This window comes from Taudactylus pleione, unplaced genomic scaffold, assembly GCF_031769625.1.
Source record: "Taudactylus pleione unplaced genomic scaffold, aTauple2 ptg000707l, whole genome shotgun sequence".
NCBI classification, from domain to species: Eukaryota; Metazoa; Chordata; class Amphibia; order Anura; family Myobatrachidae; genus Taudactylus; species Taudactylus pleione.
The window spans coordinates 3413578-3441342 of NW_028285109.1; the positions used below are offsets into that span (position 1 = coordinate 3413578).

At 43.6% G+C, this 27765-nt stretch overlaps 1 pseudogene; it reads right to left on the minus strand.

Annotated features, from left to right (window-relative positions):
* LOC148477544 (opsin-5-like) overlaps nt 1–11241 on the minus strand; it is a 33615-nt pseudogene extending 22374 nt beyond the window's left edge.
* Nucleotides 11242–27765: the final 16524 nt, after the last annotated feature.

Genomic DNA, 27765 nt, shown 5'->3' on the forward strand with positions numbered 1-27765 from the left:
AAACTATCGCAGCGGGAGATGTCCTGGATCTTCACTTTAAATACGATGGTCCCATGTGGTTTAAACGAAAGTTATGAATTTACATCATTTTTATGACCTTATGGTATTTATTTTTACATAACATTTTTAATTATGTATATCTAGGTTTCTTAAATTTTTTACTTATCTATTCATTTATTCTTATTAGGTATTTTTTTATTTTTTATTTTTTAATCTTAATATCTAAACAATAGTATAAAAATTACTAATATTCTATTGGTATTGTCATCATATACTTGTACATCCTTTTATCTTGGACACTAGAACGAGTATTCTGCTAAATATATCCTTGCCATTTAAGTTATACCCTTTTTGTAATGCACATTGGACTCACACAAAATGGCGCCGGCCATGTAAACACAATGTGCTTTGAGAAAATGGCCGCCGGCTTCTTAGTAACATATGGATGGCTAAGTAAGAGCGTGTAAAGCCCCTAATAGAGTCGGGCGTGACACGCAGAGCGAGGACGCTCTATACAAAGGAGATGCATTGTAAGGTCTCTTGCGGAACTCCTGCGATACTCGGGAGTCTTGCGCATGCGCAATGAGTCTCAAAATGGCGGCGCCCACCGGACATCCGATCCGGCCTTTTTTGGGCATTTTCTAATTATGCAATTAGGTTTTAGGGTATATAGGTAGGGATAAACCCTCTCATAATATCCTCCTGACGAAGCCCAGCCAATTTGAGCATCAGAGGTGAAACGCGTTGAGGACAGTGTGGCCAATGCTCTCTGACTAAGTCAGACACCAGATAAGATTTTGATACTTCTTTTTAATGTAATTGTTTTTTGTATGTATTTCATGTGTGTGTATAAAAATTTTGTGTAGTATTACACCATGAGAGTGTTATCTTGTTCCCATATACATTAACTGGGCCTGGTGACAATCAGTTATCATCATCTCACTAAGTCATATAAGGGACGAAGAGTGAGGTTCCCTAAAGATCCCACACTACATGCCTATGAATTAGGTTAACACGGTACACAGAAGATATTTGTGTGGTGCGTCACAATAATCATTATATTATCACACTATTGGGCGTTTTTTTCCACCCTTTGTATTTTTCATGTTACCTGAGGACCATACAGCAAAGGAGAACTAGGAGTGAGGTTCCCAAAAGATCCCATACTACATGCCTATGAATTAGGTTTATACGGTACACAGAACATATTTGTGTGGTGCGTGTCACAATCATCATAACAGTATCACACTATTGGGCGCTTATTTCCACCTTTTATATTTTTCATATATATATATATATATATATATGTATATATATATATATATATATATATATTAAATCCATCATAAATAGAATCACATGCATAAACACCGCACATTACGCACCGTTGCGCTGTTAACATAACGCACATTAGCGAAATCATAAGATCCTGTATGAAAACGCTGTTTATTAGCTTAGTGCGCACGCATCTGCCCCAAGTTAACTAGCATAATTTCTCAAACCCCAAATACTTACACACTGCACATTCACAAAAAGGTTCCATAGCTTTAAAGCATAAGATTCAAGTTTTATTCATTTGTTACAAATGCTGTGAACAAAGGTTATCTGGTATCTTAGGCTTAATACATGATAAGTAAACCGTGTTTGGTGTTATACTGATCTGCATTTTCTCAACAGCTTCCCGGTATCGGTGTGAAGATTGCAACATGCATTCTTAACTTATGGACCGTAGAAAGTTAAAGCACCAAAATGTAATTTGTAAAATTAACAGCCTAGATTTGCATGCAGGGGGAAAACGGAGACAAAGGCTGTTGGAGGCTGGTCTGTGTCCATTTGAATCAACCTGTTAAATATCCTGAAACAGATGCACCCACACTGGGAACCAATGAAACCATGCCAAACTTCTCTATTGTATTGTCTAGTTCTGTAATGGTGTATATATGTGTGTTCTGACCCCAACCTGGAGTCTTCATGCTGATGCTGTTGATGGAGGTTTCTTATGAATGCCGGTAACTGGTCCCAGTGCGCGTGCATATGTATAACTGTATCTTGGGTCTGTATAATTTCTTTGCGCTAAATTGTACTTAGATCACAGCGTGTAACTAACTGTACTTTACTTGAATAATACTTTGTGCTTTGGAAACACATGTTCAAGGTCTGAAGGCATTTATTTACTGTATGACTGGGTACGCAAATAGCGTCAAAACCTAGAAGGTTTATAGGCAGGATTCAGTAGAGGTTTCTAGGCAGGATTCTGTAGAGGTTATAGGCAGGAGCGTGTAGAGGTTTAAATCCAGTATTCTTACTTGTTAAAGTGAAATACTACTAATGCGAATAATCAGAGATAGAGTACACAGCGCTGCAAAACTTTATGTCAGTTGCTAGTCTGACAAAAAACTACACCCAGTGAACAAAGAGAAGAAAGTTGCGCTGCTATGAACTGTCTGGTTAAAAAATACTTGATTGATAAATAAATAAATTTATTTAATGTGCGACTCATTATGCTAGATAGTGACAATTTTAGAAGGTATAGGCAGGATTTTAGAAGGTATAGGCAGGATTTTAGAAGGTATAGACAGGATTGCATAGAGCTTTTAATTAGGTATCTATACAATGATGGACTGAGCAGAAGGTGCCACTGACTTACTACTGGAGTGCTGTCTGTTATACTGTCAGCAGCACCTGACCTGACCTTCCTGTCAGTGGGGGGAAGACACGTGGGAGATGGAAGCCCCCCTGGAGGAGGAGGTGAGGCAGAGGGAAGGTAACTAAAGTACAGAACATTATGAAGGGGGGAGGGGAGAGAGGAGGGTTATAATAATGGACAGAGAGGGGCAAAATAATGGACACGGGGATAGATGGGACATAATGCACACAGGGAGAGGACATAATAATGGACACAGAGGGGGGACATAATAATGGACACAAGGAACAATATGGACCCAGGTGAGTGGGCTTAATAATGGACACAAGAGGGGGATATAATAATGGACACAGAGAGAGAACATAATAATGGACACAGGAAGAGAACATAATAATGGACACAGAGGGGGGACATAATAATGGACACAGAGGGGGGACATAATAATGGACACAAGAGGGGGCATAGGTAATAGACACATGTGGTGGGCATAATAATGGACACAGAGGAAGGACATAGGTAATGGACACAGGGGGACATAATAATGGACACAGGATGGGGAAAGGGGACACAACACAGTGCATACAGATGATGGGATAGCACAATACAGAACATACAGATAAGGTCGGGAGCACAATACAGAACATACTGCATATATACGTGTATATAAAAACATATATACATGTAAATATATGTATATACTCTGTTTGAGACCTGAAATGAGGGGGGCCCTTAAAAATTTTGGTCTGAGGTCCACAAGGTTCTAGTTACGCCCCTGCTCTGAGGGACTCAAGTTAGTGGCCCTGAAGGTTTAGTTACACCACATGGTTGAACGGCAGCTTATCTATTTGAACAATGGGAAAGAGGGAACAGCAGGAATATGTAGATATGGTTATTTCTACTGGGAAGTGATTGCAAAATACAAAAAGGTAAATCCAACAAACTACAAAACCAAACCTCTAGCAGATCTACAAATAAACTTACTGGTGAACAACATTATTTTACATAGTGTAGTTGTATCGCCCAGGGATCAGTTCTTAACAACGGTTGTTTATTTTACTTTGCCGAGCAACAATAGCAACCAGCCACTTTGATCAGCCACTTAGCTGGCATTTTATGTGGAATATGCAGATGTGTTGCTATTTACATTTGTAACTGAATTACTCTTCCAAATAACAGAATAAAATATGTGATTTCCCCAACATTCAAATGAGCTCTTAATCCGCCTAAAGGTTTTACCAAAGCAAGGTTTATTCTGCTCATATCCTCAGACTGACAAAACTTTAAATCTAAAGCAGTCTCAGACAAATTGCTTGTGTCTACTGTTAAATGTTAAAGGGCATTTACATAACTCTTTTGTACATTTCCACTTAAGGAGCATTTTGTCAAATCCAACTTTGTACCTGGCTCAATTGCTGCCTATGGTAGAAAATGTGTCATCTTCTAAAAATAGAGGAGGAATTACTTTTTCCTACTTATTTAGCGTCTACATCAGATCTCTACATTACCCGGGTGATGTCTCTTTCCATGGTGAGTTGACGTTGACTGCAGTCTCCTCCATGGGAGCTTCTGTGACTTTTGTGAACAGCCCGTATGATTGATACATAGCAGAAGACCATGATGATCACTGGAATGAAGAAGCACCAGAGGAAGACACCAATAACATAACATTTGTACGGTGTGGAGCTTCTAGCCAGAGACCAGTCTATTTCACACCTACCGTACTTGCGTTCTGGAAAGAAATTAACACAACAGATTAGACATGTGATGGTGTGGATCTAATGTGTTTGGGGTAAATTCAATTATAGGCGATGTACCACCAAGCAATGCAGTGATACTCTGCTGAACACATATCAGCCGGTTACTGTACCGCCAACATTGCAAGTTTTCCTTGGCATCTCTATAGGAAAGGATGGCTTGGATGGCCGTGATGTGCCATTACGGAGCAGCACATTTCGTACATAACAGGTTCTCAAACTCGGTCCTCAGGACCCCAAACCATGCATATTTTCCTGATGTCTTCACAGAAGCACAAGTGAAATAATTAGCTCCACCTGTGGATCTTTTAAAATGTGTCAGTGAGTAATGAATACACCTGTGCACCTGCTGGGTGACCTGGGAAACATGATCTGTGTGGGTTCCTGAGGACCGAGTTTGAGAACCACTGTCTGTATTGTAGCACTGCCTGTATTTGAACTGCCTCTTATATGAGCATTCACCCTACTATATATTTACTGTATATGTGCTTTAAGAACTGTATTATATACCAACTAGTTATTTTATCTCCGTGATGTGCTTAATGTAAGTCCCACCCCCACTACAATATTTTTGAGTCAGTCAAACCCAGGAGCTTTACCTGTGAAGCTGCCCCAGCCCATAACTGGGGACCCAGCCCAGAAAATAGCAGAGATCCAGGCGATGATGATAGCCACTGAGACCCAGTGTTTATTCAGTTTGTGAGCTGAGGAAAGGGCATACATACCACACACATCAACAATAGTATAAGGGTTATGATCAGCTGAACATCTAGAAAAAAATAAATAAATACTAAGGTCTTAAAGAAGACACTTGGAATTTTGTCCAAGCATAAAATTACCTTATACATCAGAACAATGTATGTTCTCAATAATGGTTACTTTTATAGACACTAGTTATGTGGATTTATACTCACCGCCAGTCAGTATAAATAAGAAATATAACTAAGAAATGTGGCGTATTTATAATTTACAGGCTTGTTTTTTTTTTCTTTTATACTGTATATTGGGTTGGACTGCGGGTACGAAACTATTTCCCATTAATGTATTGTATTCACCTTACAAGACACCAGAGGGACAGTTTGATGTACAGTATATATCTTCTAATAAACAGCCACTTGAGAATTGCTATACAAGGTTGCACATTTTCTTGCACTCATAAACGCAAACTCAGTGCTCAGTAGACTTTCAGAAATGATCATAGAGCTTAAAATATATATATAGCAACAAACACTACACACATGGCGATTTATTACACGATTTGCCCGATTTCGACGAATCGTGACGACAAATCATGTAAACTATGCCCAAATCGTGTTTCTTCTCACAATCACGATGCGTGTCCCCACTTGTCGTACATCGCATCTTCAGATCTGCCGTGCTGTAGGGCAGATTTGCCAATCTGGGACACAATGCGCTGAATGTACGATAGATGTTAAGTCAGATTGCACATTTTTTACTCAAAATCGTGCCCACGACTGCCGGGGAGCTGCCTGGGGAGAGTTCAGGGGAAATCGCACCTCAAGTTGGATCATGAGCACATCGCTATGTGTGTAGGCACCTTAACACATTTAATACTACACTGCTGGACACTTTTCATTTTGGACACCCAGAACTGGGACAGGTTGGAAGTAGAGAGCAAGTTGGAAGGAAGGTATGTAAAACCAGGAGTAATACAGTGGCACACATAAATAATAATAATGTAATAATACATATGGAGTAAGCCGCATGATACTGACAGTGGAAGTGTTAATAACATACCTTCATGTGGCTGGCATCCCTTGACATAGCGTAGAAGGCTGATTACTGTAAGTGTGTTAATACTAGGGGTGTGCACCGGCCACTTTTCGTGTTTTGGTTTTGGATCTGGATCTTTCTTCGTGTTTTGGATCTGGATTGGTTTTGCCAAAACCACCCTTCCGTGGGCCACTTTTCGTGTTTTGTGTTTTGGTTTTGGATCTGGATCTTTCTTCGTGTTTTGGATCTGGATTGGTTTTGCCAAAACCACCCTTCCGTGTTTTGGGTTCTGGGTTTTGTGTTTTGGATCTGTATTTTTTTTTAAAAAAGCATAAAAACAGCTAAAATCACAGAATTTGTAGGTTTTTCTGCTCCTATGCTATTATTAACCTCAATAACCTTAATTTCCACTCATTTCCAGTCTATTCTGAACACCTCACACCTCACAATAGTGTTTTTATGTCCAAAAGGTTGCACTGAGGTAGCTGGATGACTATGCTAAGCGACACGAGTGGGCGGCACAAACACGTGACCCATCTAGGCGTGAAACTGCAGTGGCAGACAGGATGGCAGTTTGAAAAACTAGGCCCCAAACTGTACATAATGCAAAGAAAAAAAAGAGGTGCAAGATGGAATTGTCCTTGGGCCCTCCCACCCACCCTTATGTTGTATAAACAGGACATGCACACTTTAACAAACCAATCATTTCAGCGCCAGGGTCTGCCACACAACTGTGGCTGAAATGATTGGTTCGTTTGGGCCCCCACAAAACAAGCTGGCAATTAATCTGTCCCTGCACAAACTGGCTCTACGGAGGCAAGATGTCATCCTCATCCTCCTCATCCACCGATTCCTCACCCTCTTCAGTGTGTACATCCTCATCCTCACAGAGTATTAATTCGTCCCTGCTGGAACCACATGTCCCTCTGTACGTTCTGGAGGCTGGTCTCCCTGGAAGAGTTGATAATTCATTTTATGAACATCATCTTCTCCACATTTTGTGGAAGCAACCTCCTACGCCTTTCGTTGACAAGGTTCCCGGCTGCACTAAACACTCTTTCGGAGTACACACTGGAGGGGGGGCAACTCAAGTAAAATAGAGCCAGTTTGTACAGGGACCTCCAAATTGCTTCTTTTTCCTGCCAGTACAGGTACGGACTGTCTGACATGCCTACTTGGATGCTGTCACCGATGTAATCCTTTAACAGACAGACGCACGCTTGTCGCTGCTGCTTTGAGGATGCAAGTGCGGCTACAGCCCACACAATTCACAAAGACAGAAAAAAAAAAAACAATATTTTTGTTGTTTGTGGAGCGCACTTTGAGGGTTACACCACCCTTTAACAGACAGACGCACGCTTGTCGCTGCTGCTTTGAGGATGCAAGTGCGGCTACAGCCCACACAATTCACAAAGACAGAAAAAAGAAGAAGAATATTTTTATTGTTTGTGTAGCACACTTTGAGGGTGTCACCACCCTTTAACAGACAGATGCACGCTTGTCGCTGCTGCTTTAAGGATGCAGGTGCGGCTACAGCCCACACATTTCACAAAGACCAAAAAAAAAAGAACAATATTTTTATTGTTTGTGTAGCACACTTTGAGGGTGTCACCACCCTTTAACAGACAGACGCACGCTTGTCGCTGCTGCTTTAAGGATGCAGGTGCGGCTACAGCCCACACAATTCACAAAGACAGAAAAAAGAAGAAGAATATTTTTATTGTTTGTGTAGCACACTTTGAGGGTGTCACCACCCTTTAACAGACAGACGCACGCTTGTCGCTGCTGCTTTGAGGAAGCAAGTGCGGCTACATCGCACACAAGTCACAAACACATTAAAAAAATAGTTTTTTATTTTTTGGAGCACTTTGAGAGTTACACCACCCTTTAACAGACAGACGCACGCTTGTCGCTGCTGCTTTGAGGATGCAAGTGCGGCTACAGCCCACACAATTCACAAAGACCGAAAAAAAAAGAAGAATATTTTTATTGTTTGTGTAGCACACTTTGAGGGTGTCACCACCCTTTAACAGACAGACGCACGCTTGTCGCTGCTGCTTTAAGGATGCAGGTGCGGCTACAGCCCACACATTTCACAAAGACCAAAAAAAAAAAGAACAATATTTTTATTGTTTGTGTAGCACACTTTGAGGGTGTCACCACCCTTTAACAGACAGACGCACGCTTGTCGCTGCTGCTTTGAGGACAGTATCATATGCAGTGACAGTAGACTTGTCAGAAATTGTTGGCACGTCCTTCAGTCCGGACCAGATGTCCAAACCAGCCCATGACTTATGACACAGGCACACGCTTGGCGCTGCTACTATGTTGATGCACGTGCGGCTACATCGCACACAAGTCACAAACACATTAAAAAAATAGCTTTTTATTTTTTGGAGCACTTTGAGGGTTACACCACCCTTTAACAGACAGACGCACGCTTGTCGCTGCTGCTTTGAGGATGCAAGTGTGGCTACAGCCCACACAATTCACAAAGACAGAAAAAAAAGAACAATATTTTTATTGTTTGTGTAGCACACTTTGAGGGTGTCACCAACCTTTAACAGACAGACGCACGCTTGTCGCTGCTGCTTTGAGGATGCAAGTGCGGCTACATCGCACACAAGTCACAAACATTAAAATAATAGTTTTTTATTTTTTGGAGCACTTTGAGGGTTACACCACCCTTTAACAGACAGACACATGCTTGTCGCTGCTGCTTTGAGGATGCAAGTGCGGCTACAGCCCACACAATTCACAAAGACAGAAAAAAAAAGAACAATATTTTTATTGTTTGTGTAGCACACTTTGAGGGTGTCACCACCCTTTAACAGACAGACGCACGCTTGTCGCTGCTGCTTTAAGGATGCAAGTGCGGCTACAGCCCACACAATTCACAAAGACAGAAAAAAAAAGAACAATATTTTTATTGTTTGTGTAGCACGCTTTGAGGGTGTCACCACCCTTTAACAGACAGACGCACGCTTGTCGCTGCTGCTTTGAGGATGCAAGTGTGGCTACAGCCCACACAATTCACAAAGACCGAAAAAAAAAGAACAATATTTTTATTGTTTGTGTAGCACACTTTGAGGGTGTCACCACCCTTTGACAGACAGACGCACGCTTGTCGCTGCTGCTTTGAGGATGCAGGTGGAATCTAGACGGGATTTGGAACCGGGGACACACTACCTCCATCAATTGTCTAAATCCCACTGCACTAATGGCGGATAACGGACGCACGTCTAACACCAACATAGCAGTCAAGGCCTCAGTTATACGTTTTGCTTCAGGATGACTGCTGTCGTACTTCATCCTCATCGCTAGGGACTGTTGGAGGGTCAATTGTTTAGTAAAAGTAGTGATGTTCCTACTTCCTCTCTGGGATGATGAACAACTCCCAGCAGCAGCAATAGCACTAGGAGGAAGTGGTTCTTGATCTTTCCCTATTTTATTTTTACCGGAGAAAGTTTGGTCCTCCATTTATGTTATATTGATATATACGTGCGGCTAAAGCGCACACAAACACAGAAAATATTTTTTTATTTTTGCTGGAGAGTAGTGCACTTTGTGGGTTACACCACCCTTTAAGAAATGAGCCAGCCGGCTCTTTACTTATGGGACACAGGCGCACGCTTGGCGCTGCTCCTTTGTTGATGCACGTGCAGCCACAGTGCACACAAGTCACAAACACAGAAAATATATATTTTTTTGGTTTGGAGTGTACTTTGGGGGTTACAGCACACTTTAACGGTCAAGCCAGCCGGCCCTTTACTTATGACACAGGCGCACGCTTGGCACTACTTTGTTGATGCACGTGCGGCTACTGCGCACACAATTCACAAACACAGAAAATAATTTTTTTTTTGGTTTGGACTGGAGTGTACTTTGGGGGTTACAGCACTCTTTAACGGTCAAGCTACTGCGCACACAATTCACAAACACAGAAAATATATTATTTTTTTAGCACTTGGGGGGAGCACCCCTGATGGACAGAGCACCCCCTGGACAACACTACAGCACCCCTTTAGGACTGGGACACTGCACAGGACTTTGGAGTGGACACAGCCCCTATGGAGAACTGACTGCACAACACAGTCCAGCCAGCCCCTATGGACTTTGAAGTAGTGGACACAGCCCCTATTAACAACAGCAGCACAGCACAACACAGCCAGCCCCTATGGACTTTGAAGTAGTGGACAACAGCAGCACAGCACAGCACAGCACAACACTACTCTGCACTACACTACACTACACTACACAGCCCAGCCAGCCCTAACTCCCACCCTCCCTCTTCACTGTCCACAGCCGAGTGAGAAAATGGTGCCGACGCGGGTACCTTATATAGGATCCAAAACCCGCGAGACTTGGAAGGCGGGATGATGACGTTTTGCCTCGATTTCAGATCCGAGTCAGGCGGGAAAAGTCGAGCCTGACTCGGATCTGCCTCGGATCGGGGGTGCTCGCGGGGGTTCAGATTTCAGAAATCCGAACCCGCTCACCCCTAGTTAATACTAATCAGGCCAAAGAGGAGGATCAGAAAGCCATCAACCTAATAAGGTGGGAATAATAATCAGGGCAGATTGTACAGGATTGAGAGAAAAAAAAAACAGATCACATGAAATGAGTTCAAGACAGATTGCATTTAGTTACATCAAACTTAAAGGGGCCAGTGTTCCTTATATAGAGATTGGCAGCACAATGGAGTACACCTCCAGGACTGTGTCCCCACCTACTTTTATTCACTAATTTGTCATTAATGCTATGTTTAATAAAAAATAATAACTTTTAGTGTTATGCATTGGTCTGCATTTAAAATGTATATTACAAGATTGTCTCTAATTCAAAAAGCAATTGCAGTATTAGGCCCCTTACATTGCATGTCCAGAGAGAAGTGACCAAGGAGTAATTGTTTCCTAATCCATGGAACAGTTCAACAATTCCCCGAGAATAGCCAAAAATAGAGATTCCAGCATCCGGCACTGCGAGGTTAAACATCAGCAGATCCTGGCAATCCATTGTCCGTCTGCGCCTACACAAAAGGCAGATTACTGCTCCGTTCCCCAACCATGAGAGCCAGCCTGTAGATATCCAAAACACTAGCTGATACATCATCATTATTATATGCACCTGCCCTGGGCTTATTATTCCAATGTTCTCCCAGTCTATGAGGTCATGGGATTTATTGACAATGTTTATAGGTCCCACATCAATAATCCAGAAACTGATTTCTCCACACCTCAATATACATGTATATTGTCAATTGAACTACACAATAGTATATATGTGACTTTCTAGAAACAAGTTTTTTTGCAAATAGTCACATTACCACCACTAATATCATTATAGCCATATTTATTGATTACAGTTATATAATTGTGACTGAAGCATGATCAATTATGGAATAAGTAAACATTTTACATTTGTACCACTAGATCAGGCCTGACCAACCTGTGGCTCTCCAGCTGTTGTAAAACTACAAGTCCCAGCATGCCTGTCTGCTTGGGGACCGGAACTGGCAAATTCTGCTCTGTGGCCCCAGTTACACTGATGGGGTGAAGGAATACTTGTTCTATTTGTCAGAAGAATAAAGTATCATGTGGCTCTTTTATAGCTATATTGTGAGCTGGATACAAGTTCTGGTAACACTGGTGGTTTCTCTATTTGCAGGCCATACTGGGACTTATAGTTCACAACAGCTTCAGAGTCACAGGTTACATATCTCAGATATAAAATATTTCTTAATTGGCAGCTCTAGCAGGCAGGACATACTGGGATTTGTAGTCCCACAGCATGAAAGACCGTTTGCCTACCACTGTTTTAGATTGTCCATGTACCTTCCTACTGGTGTTATCTAAGCTGGTACATAAAGTGCATTTAAAAAAATAACTAGTTTTAATGAGTGCGGAAATCCATGCGGGAACCATTCTCTCAAGACCTTGATTGTAGTGTTAATGATAACCAGGGATTTGCAGTCAGGGTAGGCAGAGCCTCCCGTCATACTCATGAGATTTGATATAAATATCTTCTTTGTATTATGCTAATCATTTTTATAACTTATAAACATCTTTATTTATTGTAATAATTTTTATACTTAACACTCACCAGCTTTGTGGAGCTCCCTGGGGCTGCAGGGAGATGAGAGATAAGGCAGGCACAGCTCAGCCTTGCTTCTGTATAGTCAAACACTTGCAGGGCTAGGGGAGGGGCCATACCACAGGCAGTAAACTGCACAGAAAAAGAGCTAATAGAAGCATGCCTCTGAGTATGGGGGGCGTGCGTTGAACACTGATGGACATCTTGGATGTGTCATGTAACTAGGAAGTGCACTGCAGTGTTTAGAGATTGTCTTCTCTTGCTGCTGCTGACTGAGGTCCAGTGATGCAGGTAGGAGAATCAATGGACACTGAAGCTTAATGTCGTGAGGGGAGAGTTACAGTGAGTAGGGGGTGAGGCAGGCTGTCAGGACTCAGATCCATCTCCATGTATGCCTCCCCAGACAGGGCCGCCATCAGGGGGGGACTGCCGTCTCTGGAATCGCGGGCCCACACACTCAGGAGCGGACAGGCCCTCCCTCACTGTCTAACAACTACCCTCTGGGCCGGGCCCTATGCTCAAATCAGTTGTATGCCATGCTTCAAAAGAACAGTCTCTGCCTCCCTGGATAACTGGCCGGATGCAGAGCTCCTCTGTTCGAGCAGCCTCTTTGAAGCGTCTGCTCATGTGCAGAAGCAGAGCTGTAGCGAGGATGCTCCAGCCCAGCCTCTCTGGCTATTCGGTGCCGGGCCTTTACAAATACATAAATGGCCGCCGGCACCTGTCTGTCCCTGCTGGCCTCCCTCCTTAGCGATAATGGCAGCGCCACAGTACTGGGGACACCAAGAAGGCACAGTTAAGTAAGCAGGCTGTAGCTCAGGAACGCTGGCTGCCGAGAAGCGTGGGGACTGAGGAGAACCCAGACCACCCATGAAGGTAGGTAAAATAAAGATATAAAGTGGGGTGAGGGGGAGAAATTAATTAAATATATAAGGGGTGTCAGTAATCGGTCATGTAAATCTTATTAAAATGATCATTAAACCCCAATTTTTATATACTGTATATTACAAAATTCTCTGGTGTATATCCCCTTATCCCAGTTTAAAATAATTTCTAGCTATATTACTTTATTTATTTGGGGTAACAAGACTCCACGTATAGCTTATGGGACATTGAGCCGGCCTCGAGGGGAGGGCAGACTGGCGTTACCTGATTTATATCTTTATTATCTAGCTGCTCAAGTGTCTCAGTTGAGGGAATGGATTACTCCTTTAGATCAAGGGGACCTTCCCTTAGCCCTTCTTGCAAAAGCGGGCATACAGCTTTCTCCTTTACAGTTTTTGCTGGCCTGTACTTCTCTCTCTCAGTGTCCACCGTTGCTGCAACAGGCCTGTAGAGTGTGGCTTGCGGGGAGAAATTATTGAGGGAAACTCCTGTTGACCTTTGTTCTCTGCTTTGGGGTAATCTTTCTTTTACAGAACTTAGGGGACTACAAGGTAGCTCGGCTTGGAGGTCATATGGGGTGGTAACTATTGGTCAGTTATATCAAAACGGGGTTCTTCAAATTTAGAAGACAAGTATGCAAAAGAGTAGTCTCCCAGCTAATTTTTTCTACAGATAACTTCAGCTTCGGCATGCTCTCTGTGCACAGTGGAGGGATGCGATTCCTGACTTTTGTGAGACTCCAATGCGATTGATGGTGCATACTTTACCCCAAGAAGATAGAAGTAAGGAGTAGGCCACAGAAACAGATTTCCTAGAGGGTAAAGGGGGATTGACTATCCTTAGAGCGCGTTGGGATAATGATTTGGGTACATTGTCTGATGATGACTGGGAGGCTGTTATGGGGACTCCTCGGGATGCTACGGCTTATGCCAGATTTCAGCAGATACAATTGTATATTTTGCATAGGATCAACCCCACTTTTTGAGTTTGGTGGTTCTAACTAAGGATGTGCGCCGGACCATTTTTGCTGGATTTGGATTTGGTTCTAATTCGTCGTCTGGCTTTGGATTTGCCAAACTGCGGTGACTGGATTTGGATTTGGATTTTTTTTACAAAAATTTACAAAAAAAGCTAAAATCACATGAATTGGTCCTTTTTTTTCTTCTTAGAGTATAATTAACCTCAATAACATTAATTTCCAGTCATTTATAGTCAATTTAGACCACCCCACAGCTTATAATATTGTTTTCAACATTATTGGGCAAAGGTTGCAGTGAGCTGACTGGTTACTAAGCGACAAAGCAGCGGCACAACGACACAGACACCACAGTATAAAGCACATCTTTGACACATTGCCACACAGCAGTGGCAGAAAGGAAAAGCAGTGCACCCACCCAGTGGGGTACGGCCAGCAGAATCAGAGTACTTGTATACACAGTGGGCTACGGCCCAAGGAGTCACAGTGCACAATCTTATTCACATTACACCACACATAGTGCCCCTGATTCACATTACACCATAAAGTAGTGTCTCTTATTTATGTTATGACACACAGCAGTGCCCCTTTTACACAATGCCCACAGTAGTGCCCCTTTTACACAATGCCCACAGTAGTGACCCTTATACACAAAGCCCACAGTAGTAATGCCCCTTATACAATGCCCACAGTAGTAGTGCCACTTATACAATGCCCCCAGCAGTGGTGTCCCTTACACAATGTCCCCAGTAGTGGTGCCCCCTATGCAGTCCCCTTAGTAGTAGAGCCCCCTATGCAGTGCCCCCAGTAGTATGCCCCTCCCTTAGCAGGCCCCCAGTAGTAGTATGCCCTCCCTTATCAGGCCCCCAGTAGTAGTATGCCCCATTAGCAGGCCCCCAGTAGTAGTAGTAGTGCCCCCATTAGCAGGCCCCCAGTAGTAGTATGCTCCCCCTTAGCAGGCCCCCAGTAGTAATATGCCCCCCACTAGCAGGCCCCCAGTAGTAATATGCCCCCCACTAGCAGGCCCCCAGTAGTAGGATACCCCCCATTAATGCCCCCTTACATACACGCATAAAAAAAAAAAAAGAAAGAAAACTTACCTGAATTCCCGCTCCCGCCGCCGTCCACTCTGCTCTGCTGTCACGCGCTGAGGAGGGAGCCGGAAGACGGAGCTCATGAGTGAGCTCCAACCAGCTCCCTCCATACAGCATCCAATGAGAGTCTGCCTGACTCTCATTGGCTGCTATTACAAACACACAGCTGCCGCTGGCGGCTGTGTGTTTGATCTGTGTAGGGCAGACAGCTATCACAACGGTCTGCCCTACACTAGAGGAGCCCTGATATCGGATTCTCTCGCGAGAATCCGACATCAGGGAGCTGCGGCTCGGCCTTGAACGGGGATCCGAGTCAGGCGGGGAACACCCGAACAGCGTTCGGGTGGACTTGGTTCCCGAATGTTCGGAGCGGTTCGGATTCCACAGTATCCGAACCGCTCATCTCTAGTTCTAACGTGGACTCCTGCCCTAAATGCTATGCTCCTTCTGCTGATCTCTGGCATCTCCTCTGGTCATATCCTTGTGTCGCTTTATTTTGGACTGATTTGGTGGATGGTGTACATGGCACTGGTATCCATGTTCCTCTATTGAATCCGCGTATTTGTTTATTTGGCCTGGATTTGGAGGATTCCCTCTCTACCTACATATAATCTAAGGGAGACAATCTTTTAAATCTGGCAAGGGTGTGTATTGCCCGCAAGTGGATGGCCTCTGATCCACCCACATTTGCATCCTGGGTGGCCTTGGTTAATTTGACAATATCTCATGAACGTTATCTGTACCAGAAACGTAAATGTCCGAGTAAATTTGATAAAGTTTGGTCCCTGTGGCAGAAATCCGGCTATGCTCTCCCGGATCGCTAGTAACTATGATTCCTTGATGCCTGTGTTTGATGTGTCTCAGTCAGCCGTTCACATACAACTGAATATATTTATATATTTATATTTGTTTATATTCTGTGCAAACATTGATATTGTGTATGTTGAGTGTTTGAATTTGTTTTCTACACTCTGTCTTACATTATGCCCTTATGGAATTATTATATTATTCCTTGTCAGAATGTCATCTAATTTACTATTGTACTGATTTCTATGTATTGCTGCATGGTATTGGTCATATATTTCTTTACTGTATTTGCTTTTCTTTTTTTTATTGCTAAGGGAAATTTAAATAAAATACTTGAGTATAAAAAAAATATATAAGGGGTGAGGAGGGAGATATATATTTCATTTGTAAGGAGAGGGGGTGAATGGGAGTGAATCTGAAATATATGGGGAGAGGCTGAACAGTTGTTTGGAGGGGGAAGAGGCCATATTATATATATATATATATTGAACCACAATGGCTCACAGGAACATAAGCCCGAGTGCCCTCCACCCACCACACAACAAACTTGTGAATATATAAACCAGGACCTTCGGCTCTCTTAGCACTTATACAGATCAATAAATCACGGTATTAGTGGCTCCTTTGCTATGACAGTTTTCTTCCAAAGCTTTATCCTTGTTGGAGCAAAGTAGCCACTTACAGCGTGATTTATTGCTGTGAAGAAGTCCTAAGAGTGACACCTGTCCTGGTGTGTGTATATATATATATATATATATATATATATATACAGGATTAATCAGCCTGCGGTTGCCAGGTGGGTGGGCAAGGGAGTATCTCACCCCCTCCACAGACACCGCCCCTCAGCAGAAAAAATAGTGGGCGGCGCAGAAGATGGCGCTGATGTTATTAACAGAAAAACACAGGTAAGGATATATACTTATCAGAGTTATGGTTCACTGTGTAATTTATATCTTCCCTTGTTGTTCTCCAGGAGAGTATAAGTATTTTCATAAATATGTGGAGACAAAGGTGAATAGAAACAATGTGTAGTATGAAAAAGACTCAGATGGTGAAGAAATATCGACTGTATCAGACATCCAGTAAATTAGGTGATGTAACTTCAATTAGTATTTGATTATATTGGTTTTAACGTAATACTGTTTGGTCGTACCTAACTTACGTCAAAACAATATTGGATGACACATATAAGGGTATCTTTATATCTGCAATATATTCCTTCTTTAAATGGTATGATGCATACCTTACTTACACAAGTGAAGTATATAGTATATACATCATGGTTTCTTTAAAATATGTAGAGCTGTGGCTGCATACCAAATAGTCACAAAACTGGTGATGTATTACTCAGGGCCGGCTCTAGGAGTGTTCGACCAGTGCGGTCGCACAGGGGCGCCACCCGTAAAGGGTGGCACCCCTCCCCAGGATCCCGATTTCAGCAGGACAGTACTGTCCCGCTGTTCCACCCTCGGGCCGAAGTTGCCCGCGGGTGGTCAAATCGGGAGGCTGGGGACCCCCACTGCCGCAGCTGTGTGGCGGTGCCAGACCCCCGGAGTGTGAATGGACGGGAGAGGGCTGGGGGAAGCCCAGCCAGTGATGAAGTGCTGGGCTTTACCCCCAGCCTGACGTTATTTGGAGGCGCGCCATGCGAACACACAGGGGGCGTGACCTATGGTAATTAGGCCACGCCCCCAAATTCGGTTGCACGCGAGGTTAGGGCGCTTTCTCAAGAGCCGGCACAGGGTGATCAGAACTCCATCCAGGGTCCCTCAACAGACCCACCCCCATTATGGCTGCTACCAACCGGCAACGTGGGGAGGGGCCCTGTCTATTATTTTTAGTCCCGGGCCCCACAGTTTCTGATGGCAGCCCTGTCCCCAGCCATTGACCTCACCGCACGTCACTGGTGATAGCGGCACTGGGGAAGAAACATGGACAAACTCAAATAGTTAGTTGTAGTTGGCAAAGCATAAATAAACCCATAAATGGGAGCTAATGAAAAATCCTGTTGCTATATGGTGCTCAATAATGAAATATACAGAAGTACATTCCATTAAGTGTTCAGTGTACTCCCAACATTGGAATCAGCATTAATATAAACAATAAGATGGATTTTCAGTATACATTTAAATCTCCAGTGAAATATGTCAGCACAAACAATTCTGTACAAAAAAGTAATTTGTCTGTACCTCTGCAATTATTAGCAAAATAGCTGAAATCAGCATTATTTGTATGATTAAAACAGAGACAGACAAGTACTTTGGACACGTCCAAAACGCTTGTGATTAAAGTCTGTAATACGTTCTACAAATAAAAGACAAAATAACACAACACAACTGCACAGACCGTGCCACGTGCTAATAAATAAATGTAAATAAAAAATCAGTGGAATTTTAAATCTCAAGAAAAACACTACCTAGATAACTTCTTTTCTTCGAGGTCCATAGGGATACCATGGGAATATTATGGTTGGAGACCAGGCACCAAACAGTTAAAGCTTCAGCTCCCAGGATACCTTGGGTCCTCCTCCATTTATACTCTGTCCCTAGCCATAGGACTTCAGTTTGGTGAACAAGCCTCAAGGCAGGAGAAGGAAAGAATAGAAGGAAGAGCAATCGTACATCAGAAACACTCTTACATAAAGTGAGGGAATATGTGCCCGAAAGAAAAAATTTACCCATGCAGCCAGGTGCGCCAGGGTGGGTGCTCTGTGGACCCTATGGACCTCGAAGAGAAGAAATTATTTAGGTAAGTCTACCGTAACTCTTATTTTCTTCATGTTCCACAGGGATACCATGGGGATGTCATAAATCAGTCCCCCTAGGTTGGGAGACGCTCCTGAGCAGAAAGGAGAACTCGTCTCCCAAAAAAAGCATCCTGAGAGGCAAAAGTGTCAAGTGAGAGATAGTCATGTGTAGCCATCTCGACAGAGTCTACTTATTGGCTGGCCATCCTCGTTTGTGAAAACCATATAATACAAAAACTGCATCTGATTTTCTAACAGAGGGCCTGATTCAGACCCGCTCGTGAGCGCTATGCCCGATGGTCGCGATGGTCTTGACCTTCGCGACAATCATCATGGCCGCTCGCTATAGCTGTGGGTGGTCACCCACAGCTATGCGAGTGGCCAGGAGGCCGCTCTAAACAACAAGAAGGCCGGCCCTGATTCAGAGCTAGCGCTCTGTCAGAGCGTCCGGCTCTGAATCAAGGCCAGAGTTTGTACGCTATACATAGATACGGAGAGCACGAACCACATCCAGGGCGGCTTCACCTACAGAATGATCTGGAGCCTGAAAAGCTGGAAAAACAATTTCTTCATTCACATGAAAACGAGACACTACCCAAGGAAGATTTACTTACTTATCCTGGTGAAAAATCAAAAATGGGGAGTGACAAGAAAGCGCTGCCAAATCAGAGACTCTGCGTGCAGAAGAGATAGCAAGGAGAAAAAGTGTCTGTGCTGTCAACCATTTCAAATCTACAGAGTCCAAGGATTCAAATGGGGGAGCTTGTAGCCCCTTAAGAACCAATGAACATGCAGTTCCAGTTCCATAATAGGAACATGCAGATATGCACCCTGAATGTCCAGGGAAACCATGTAATCCCCTGGCTCCATCGCCAAAATAATTGATAGGAGAGTTTCCATATGAAACTTGGGTACATGGATACATGGATAAACCTGTTGAGGGTTTTCAGATTTAGTATAGGGCGATAAGCCCCATACGGTTTCTGAACCACAAATAGATTTGAATAACCCCTTCCCTGTTGCGACAAAGGAACAGGGACTATTACCCCTGCCTACAGCAGGGAGTGAATGGCTTCCTGAAAGGCCAAGGCCTTGACCACATCTGAAGGGGGATCTGCGCAAAAAAACTTCTGGGGAGGATGCCTCTTGAAAGTGAGGGCATACCCCTGAGAGACCACTTCTCAGAGACAGACATCTGTTGTTGTTTGATGCCAACGATCCATAAACTGAAGAAGTCTGCCTCCCACCCTGGGATCCCCCAGGAGGAGGACAATCCCATCAGGCAGAGGGTTTGTTATCCGGCTTAGAAGCTGGCCATCTTGCTGGCCCAGAGCGCTTAGTTTATTGCCTAGATATTTTGCAAAAACCAGACGCCTTAGAAGAAGGCTGTTCCCTTGCTTGTCCCTGAGAACCAAAGGACCGAAAAGAAACCTGTCTAGACTTTATAGTTACCGTAGGTAGCTACTCTGGAGGCTTCAGCAGGTCTGCCATTATTTTATCCAACTCTGCTCCAAAAAGTACTTTTCCATAGAAAGATAAAACCTCTAGCGCCATCTTTGATCCTGTATCAGCTTTCTAGGATCTTAGGTTAGGTGGCTCTTTACGTCAGACAACACACAAACCATCGTAATGTCCAGAGGGGACAAATAGGCCATACATGATTTACATGAAACCAGCACAGAGGGCTCCCCCCCTTGTATACCTTTAACTTTTGACATGTTCAAAATAAATCAATAATCGCAATGTTATGTGACCACATTCATTTAGATTTTGTGAAGGCTAAGTACTCAGAAACGACCTCTACCCCAAAAGGATGGAGAGAATAAAACAGTGATTGTCTTTGCTAGCTGCTGTATTGACACAGTTATTATTGACAGACAGAAATTAAAACAGTCACATACAATGCATATGTAATAAAATTACAATCCACTCTAAATCAACTACACAGACACCAAGGAATGGTAGGATATAGAGCACTATATTGTATACCTTAACCAAGGGAGAGGTATACAGTGAGCCTGACCCAAACCCTCCTGAGACCAACAGCTACAGATGCGCGAAACCCTTCATAGGGACTGCGTCTGGGGAGGGCTGCCGGGGGAGTGCCTACCTCCCCTAAGCTGCATTAACCAGCCGGGTATGCTGGCCTCGTGGCAGAAGTGTCTGCTGGCATCAGACGATATGGCCCCGGTGGTATAGTTAGGACGCGGACATTCCTGGGCCCTTTTAGCAGCGGCTATTGGTGCGTCTCTGACACCAGAAGACTGCCGCGCGCGATTCCCCGTAAGCGGGGAAACACCTTACTTGACATCTCCGTAACATTCAGTTGCAGTCTAGGTCACAGCATAATGGCTAGCAAGCTTAGCCGCGACCCGCCAAAATCACCAGCTCAGTTAATGTTGTTGCAGCTAACGGAGGTAGATGGAGTCGCAGTATATGCATCTTAATTCAAATGCTTAGTACTGCCAACCCCCCCAAAAATAACACAAAATAAAAGCCAGAGCAGTCCCGTTACAAAGGTGCGTCTTGATCCTGCCGCACCAAACAAACAGCTAAAGTCCTATGGCTAGGGGTGGGGTATGTATGGAGGAGGACCCGAGGCATCCTGGGAGCTGAAACTTTAACTGTTTGATGCCTGGTCTCCAACCATAATATTCTTTATGGCATCCCTGTGGATCCCTATGGACCCTGAAAAAGAAACACACACAGGACACCATCCTAATGGTTGCTGCTATGTGATATAAGCAGTGCTTCTCAAATCCAGCCCTTGGGACACACTAAGGGCCTGAATGTGAGTCGCACGTTGCTGTGACCGCATTAGCATCTGTTGCCATAGGCGCCTGCGACTTTATGCAAATGCCAGTGTAAGCCCTTCCTCTGGTGTAGGACAATGTGTCTGAATTTACAAGGGATGGGGCGCCCACTATGAGCTGCTGGGTCCGTCATATGGCCTCCAATGTGAGCGATTAAGCGCCTGTGTACAGAACCACTTCTGCGACATGCCCGCCACACTCCCATAACACACACATAAGACAGCCCATCTCCGTGCATGTGAATAGCCACCTCCCAATACATTCCTCTGGTACAAAATGCTCTGCTCTTGAACTTCCCACTTCAGTCGATCTTTATTAAATATATTGAATAGAACAGTGTTTTTGTTTTAAAACAGCTACTAACTGCATTAGTAAATGAAGTGGGCAGTTCAGGAACAGGATGTTTTGTACCAGGTGCAAGGGTTCTAGTTGCTGGGTGTTTATCCCCCTTGAATTGCAAATATCTCTGCTATGTAATCTGCTTAAAGGTGGGTACACACCTAGCAGATATATCTGCAGATGATGGTTGTTCATACGCACTGAACAATCATCATCTTCCTTCTGCCCACGAGTCCTGCTGGCCGTGGGTCGCGCCACGACCCCCTACCCACGGCTGCCGCTGCAGGTGTATGTGTGGTCGGCTGATCGCCCATACACACAGCACGACGGACTAATATATCTATCATTGGCTATGCAGCACAGCCAATGCGATATGTCTGTGAATGACGTCGTTCACAGACATATCGCTGATACACACTGGCGAAAGGCACCAGATATATTGGCCGATTAATGGATCGGACAATATATCTGCCAGTGTGTACCCAGCATTAGATTACAGATGAATGTTGATAACAAACCGGAAATGCTATACGTGCCCAAGTAAGCAAGCTAGTTTTGTCCTTTTCTTCCTTCTCCATTTTTTTTTTTTTTTAGACAGATCTACTTTATGTAGATTTCTTTATGCAATTTTTATTTAACTTACCTAATAAAATGAAATGTATTAGTTTGGATGGAAGGTTACAATTTTATGTACCAAGCTTACACTGAAAAAAGTGTAGTGGCAGAGTTAAAATGATAGTATAGAATCAGCAGTAGTTACATACTATCTACAGTACCGTTGAATACATGAACTAATAAGAATGTGTGGGCTGTCAGGGGCCATGGTATGCACATTACATTAGTTTGGATATATTATGAGAGGTACATACTAAGGAGGCCTTTTTTTTTCACATCTCAAATTAGATGACAAAGATGGAACAGCCCGCTACTGACATGTCTCCGAAAGATTGATGATACCTAATTAAAGGGAAAATACCACAGTAGTACAAAATAAGCATTCTTCTAGCAAAGAAAAATTAGGTTCTACACTGAAGTAAGACTGATTATGAAGCAATGTAACAAACTGAACCTGAAGAATCCTCACTTTCGTTACTGAACCTTCCATCTTTAGGGACAGTTCCAAAGAGGTCCATCTGTTCTGCAGGTCATTGCTTCCCTGACGTACAATACTGTACATGGAATCCACCTGGACTACAAAGACCTTTATTGTTGTAATATGTTCAATTATTTACGGGCATATTTATCAATATCTCAGATGTGGATGGGATGTGATATCGGCCAAAATCACAATGTGATATTTGAATACATCACAAGGATGTATCAAATATCGCATGCAAGGAACAGAGCTTGCGAGAAAGCTCTGTCCCTGTGAATACTCTCTGCACAGTTCTCAGGGTATTTAGAAAAAAATACCCTGAGAGTGTGACTGTGCATGCACCGCCGCCAGCTACCGCTCAGGTTATCTCCTGTGTTACCCTGGTCAGCTGATCGCCGGGCTCCTGCTCTGTGACCCTTGTCATCTGTTGGCTGTAAACGGAGATGCCGGTTCAGAGCACACATCAGATGACCGTGATGACAGAGCAGGAGCCCAGAGATCAGCTGACCGGAGTCTCAGAGGAGCTCACCTGATCACTGGTCCCTGGGTGCAGGGGTTTTCTTTTTTTGTGAACTGTAATCAGCTTGTGGTTTATTTAGACACACAAGGCTGATCACAGGCGCCACTCCCCTCTGCCTGTCAGTTGGTGAAACGGGGAAAAGCCCTAATAATGCCATCTCCAGGTGGTGTTATTATCACAATGCCCCCCCCCTCCCCCGTTATTTTTTTGCAATTTAACTGTAGTAAATCTGCACAGATCACATTTCCCTTTACAATTATAGGACATGCTATCTGCTTACTAAAACAAAATGGGATAATTAGGGCATGGTGGAGAATTCTATGAATTCTCCTAGAAGTGCCCTTTAGTACATTTAGGTGATACTAAGAGGCGTATTTATCAATATTAGTTTTCACACCCTTTTCACATTATTTAGTATGTACAGTTTAGTAACATAATTGCTTTTACTTTTTTTTTTTTTCTATCATCTGACTAAATTTGACATTAGAGGCAAAAGCTGGGTACACATCTAAAGATTTTCTGTCCAACCATCCAACTAGTTGATTGGTTGGAATGAAAATCTGGTAAGGAATGACAGCAAATGACAATCAGCAATTTGCTCCCAAACGCCGGAAAATGGACAAAAACTGTTGTTTGAACAAATTATTTACATCAAACATTTAACAAACTTGTCTGACCGACCATTTTCATCTGTTTTCTGGCATTTAGGAGCAAATTGCTGATCATCAGTTACTCCCATACGTTACCAGATTTTCATTCCAACCAGACAACAAGTTGGCTGGTTGGACAGATAATCTTTAGATGTGTGGCCAGCATTAAGCACTGAGATTATATTGGAAGTGTATGAGTTTTAGACAATTAAATGAATTCAGCAGCACTTGATTAAATATTTAAGGAGACGGCTCACTCAGTGGCTTGGACAATAAAAAGCGGGCCTAATTCAGAGGTGCGTACAAATCCGATGCTGGCGGATCGGCGCATGGGCTGAATCTGTAATGCGCATATACCCATCAGTGTCTTCGGGATTGCTCCCAGTGCTCCCTAACCTGCAACTCGATTGACTGTTTGCGGTCGGGGACGGGGAGCGTTTATTTATATAAACAGGTAAATTGCAGGCCAGTATATACCTTATAATCTGCTCGGTCCAGCACATGAAAATGAAAATGTTCCATTATATAAAAGTGCTGCGATTAACATTCACAAATACACATGCAAAAATGTCCTTACCTTACATTAATTAAATGTACAGACACCCACATCCTGCCCTGTTCCGGAACAGTTCAGATATCAGGTGGGCAAAGTGTCATGGCCTAATTGAGGCTGGAGTGACTGGCACATTATTGGGCATAACCACAGCAGAACAGAATGTATCTTGTTTGTCCTGATATTTAATTTTCTACGCAGCGGAGTAGTTCTCTATTTTTAGTGATTTCAAACAAAGAGGGCACTGGTCTCTGCCAATCAACAGACTTTAGAACATTTAAACATACGTGTGTGCATTTGCCATTTTTTTGTTGTTGCTGTAACAGATGACAGCTGTTATTTTAGGGTTAGTGATCACGTACATTACAGCAGTAGTCACTTCACATAAAACGGTGATACGTGCTATTGCAAAATCTGCCCCATACACTTAGGGTGTACTAACATTTTTTTATTTCAACAAAATGGAACCAAAATGGAATACACATTTCTCCCAGCAAACACATGAGTAAGCTCTTGTTTTGAAGTTTAAAAATATAGATAAACCATTGAGGCTATTTAGAGAAGTATTGTCAAATTTGTCCAAAATAAATTTACATTTACATTACATTTACAATATATCCAGAACTGCAACTGAAGAGTCCTGCTATAAATGGACTACGGGAAAAGAGCGGTATGGCCAAAGGAGTATCCAGATGGATTACAAAAAGCAAATTGGCCAGGAAAACGGGTCCTTGGAATGTGCCGCATTAGGTGGAGACTTCCATCAGGTATTAAAGATTGTCCATTTTCTTTTATTTACATAGTTTTTTTTACTGTATAGAACACAGGTTCTCAAACTCGGTCCTCAGGACCCCAAACAGTGCATGTTTTCCATGTCTCCTCACATAATTGCAAGTGAAATAATTAGCTCATCTGTGGATTTTTTAATCTGTGTCAGTGAGTGATGAATACACCTGTGCACCTGCTGGGCGACCTGAAAAATGTGACCTGTGTGGGGTCCTGAGGACCGAGTTTGAGAACCACTGGTATAGAAAAAGGTCTGTCCTTCAGAGGGAGATTAGGCAGGATATAACGTAATATACAGCCATTGCCAACCGTTCCCAAGAAACACTACAAAATGTATCACAGCAGTAAGATACACAGTTGATAACTACACTGGTCTGAGCTCGGTAAGCCTCATATAACATGCCTTACCATTTGCAGCACATATAGGGTAGTATAAAGTCTACAAGGTGTGTGCTGCATTCATAAGGTTGCTGTGGGATATTACATACAACTGATGTTGCTTCTTGACCCTTAGAGACATGAAAGGTGCCTGTTTTGAGTGTGTAAAGCTGGGTACACACTAGACGATATGGCGGATCAGGCTGACATATCGTGCACATCATCTAGTGTGTACAGACTATTGCGTGCTCCCGCAGGTCGTTCATCGCATCTTCCGATTGGCCTGCAGTGCAGGCTGATCAGAAGATATCTTGAACGATACCATGCTCCTGGATGTGGCCACTGAACTATATACTATGCGATCGCACAAAATATATCATTTAGTGTGTACAGCTGGCTGACATATCGTTCCGTTGGTTGTGCTGTCGGCCACGAACCAGGATCATGTAGTGTGTACCCAGCTTAGGTATATGTTTCAATTTGACTCTAGACATCTGGCACATATATACTTCATGTAGCGGGTGGTTCTCGGCATTAGCTGCTATTATATTAACGAAGACAATCTCAGAATCAGGGAGTGGGTTAAACAAGAAAGGAAAGAAATAATTGTTAGTGTGTGGGGAAATAAGCAGATGCCTGGAGCAGTTATGTGCTATACCTGGAATCTTCAGCTATGTTCTCCTTCCCGGCCCTAATAAACTTCAGCTGTATAACATGAAATAGCTTTGCAATCTCTTGAATTAGGCTGATTTATGGTATGGGACTGTAGATAATGTTAGGGAACATTGCAAGGATAAAATCATCTGCACACAATCACAGGCTTTTCGCAGCGTCACAGTGATTGTTACTTCATATAAATAACTGAATATTTAGAATGCAGTAAATGCTCAGAAGTGAAATGTCCTGGAAGTGCACTAGTCTCACGGGAATGGGTATGAAATACCGCCGGCCGCATGGCCGGCGGTTCGATTCCCATCAGCGGCAGGCCGACATCAGCAGAGTTCCGAGCAAGGGAAGCCCAACAGCGCTGGAAATCCCGATCGTGGATAGGTATCTACTGACCTAACCCCCCTAACCCTCCTTAGGGGTGCCTAACCCTAACTCCCCCCCCCAAGTGCCTAACCCTAATCCCCCCTCTAAGTGCCTAACCCTAACCACCCCCTTCCCCGCTGCTTAAACCTAAGTCCCCCGGGGGGTGCCTAACCCTAAGTCCCCCCCCCCGGGGGTGCCTAACCCTAACCTTCCCTCCCCCTAGCCTAATCCTAACCCTCCCGGGGGGGTGCCTAACCCTAAGTCCTCCTCGGGAGCCCTAAACCTAACCCTCCCCCCCCCCCCCGCGGCTGTCCACTCGCGTTGCCCGGAATCATACGATCGGGATGCCTGGCGCCGGTCTCCCGGCGTCGGGGAAATGCGGGCGTCTACATCTAGACGCCCGGCATTTCACCCTTGCCGGGATATGACAGTCGGGAAGCCGGCTGCCGGTATTTAGGCAGTCGGCTTCCCGATTGATTCCCGTCTCACGTGTGGTATTCAGTAACAGTTTAGGAACACAGGGAACTCTCTTCTGGGGGAGTTATTCATATATATTGCTATACAGACTAGAGATAAGCACAGGGTTTTGGGGTATTTAAGAACCAATAGCCCTGAATTAGCATCAGAGAAATATTATGCACATCTCAATATTTATGGGAAAGTTGATAATGTCACTGTGATTCATCAGGAGCTATTACCCTGTTACCATGGTTTTTCAGAGTAGATTACTGCATAATTACCTGCCAGGATTATTACTTCTGGAGTAAATGGCATAACAGGAATAGATCTGACATTTTGTCGGTCACGTTTTACAGTGTTCTAAACCGTTTTCTCTGCATTACTTTGTAGAGCGTTGCTCCATACA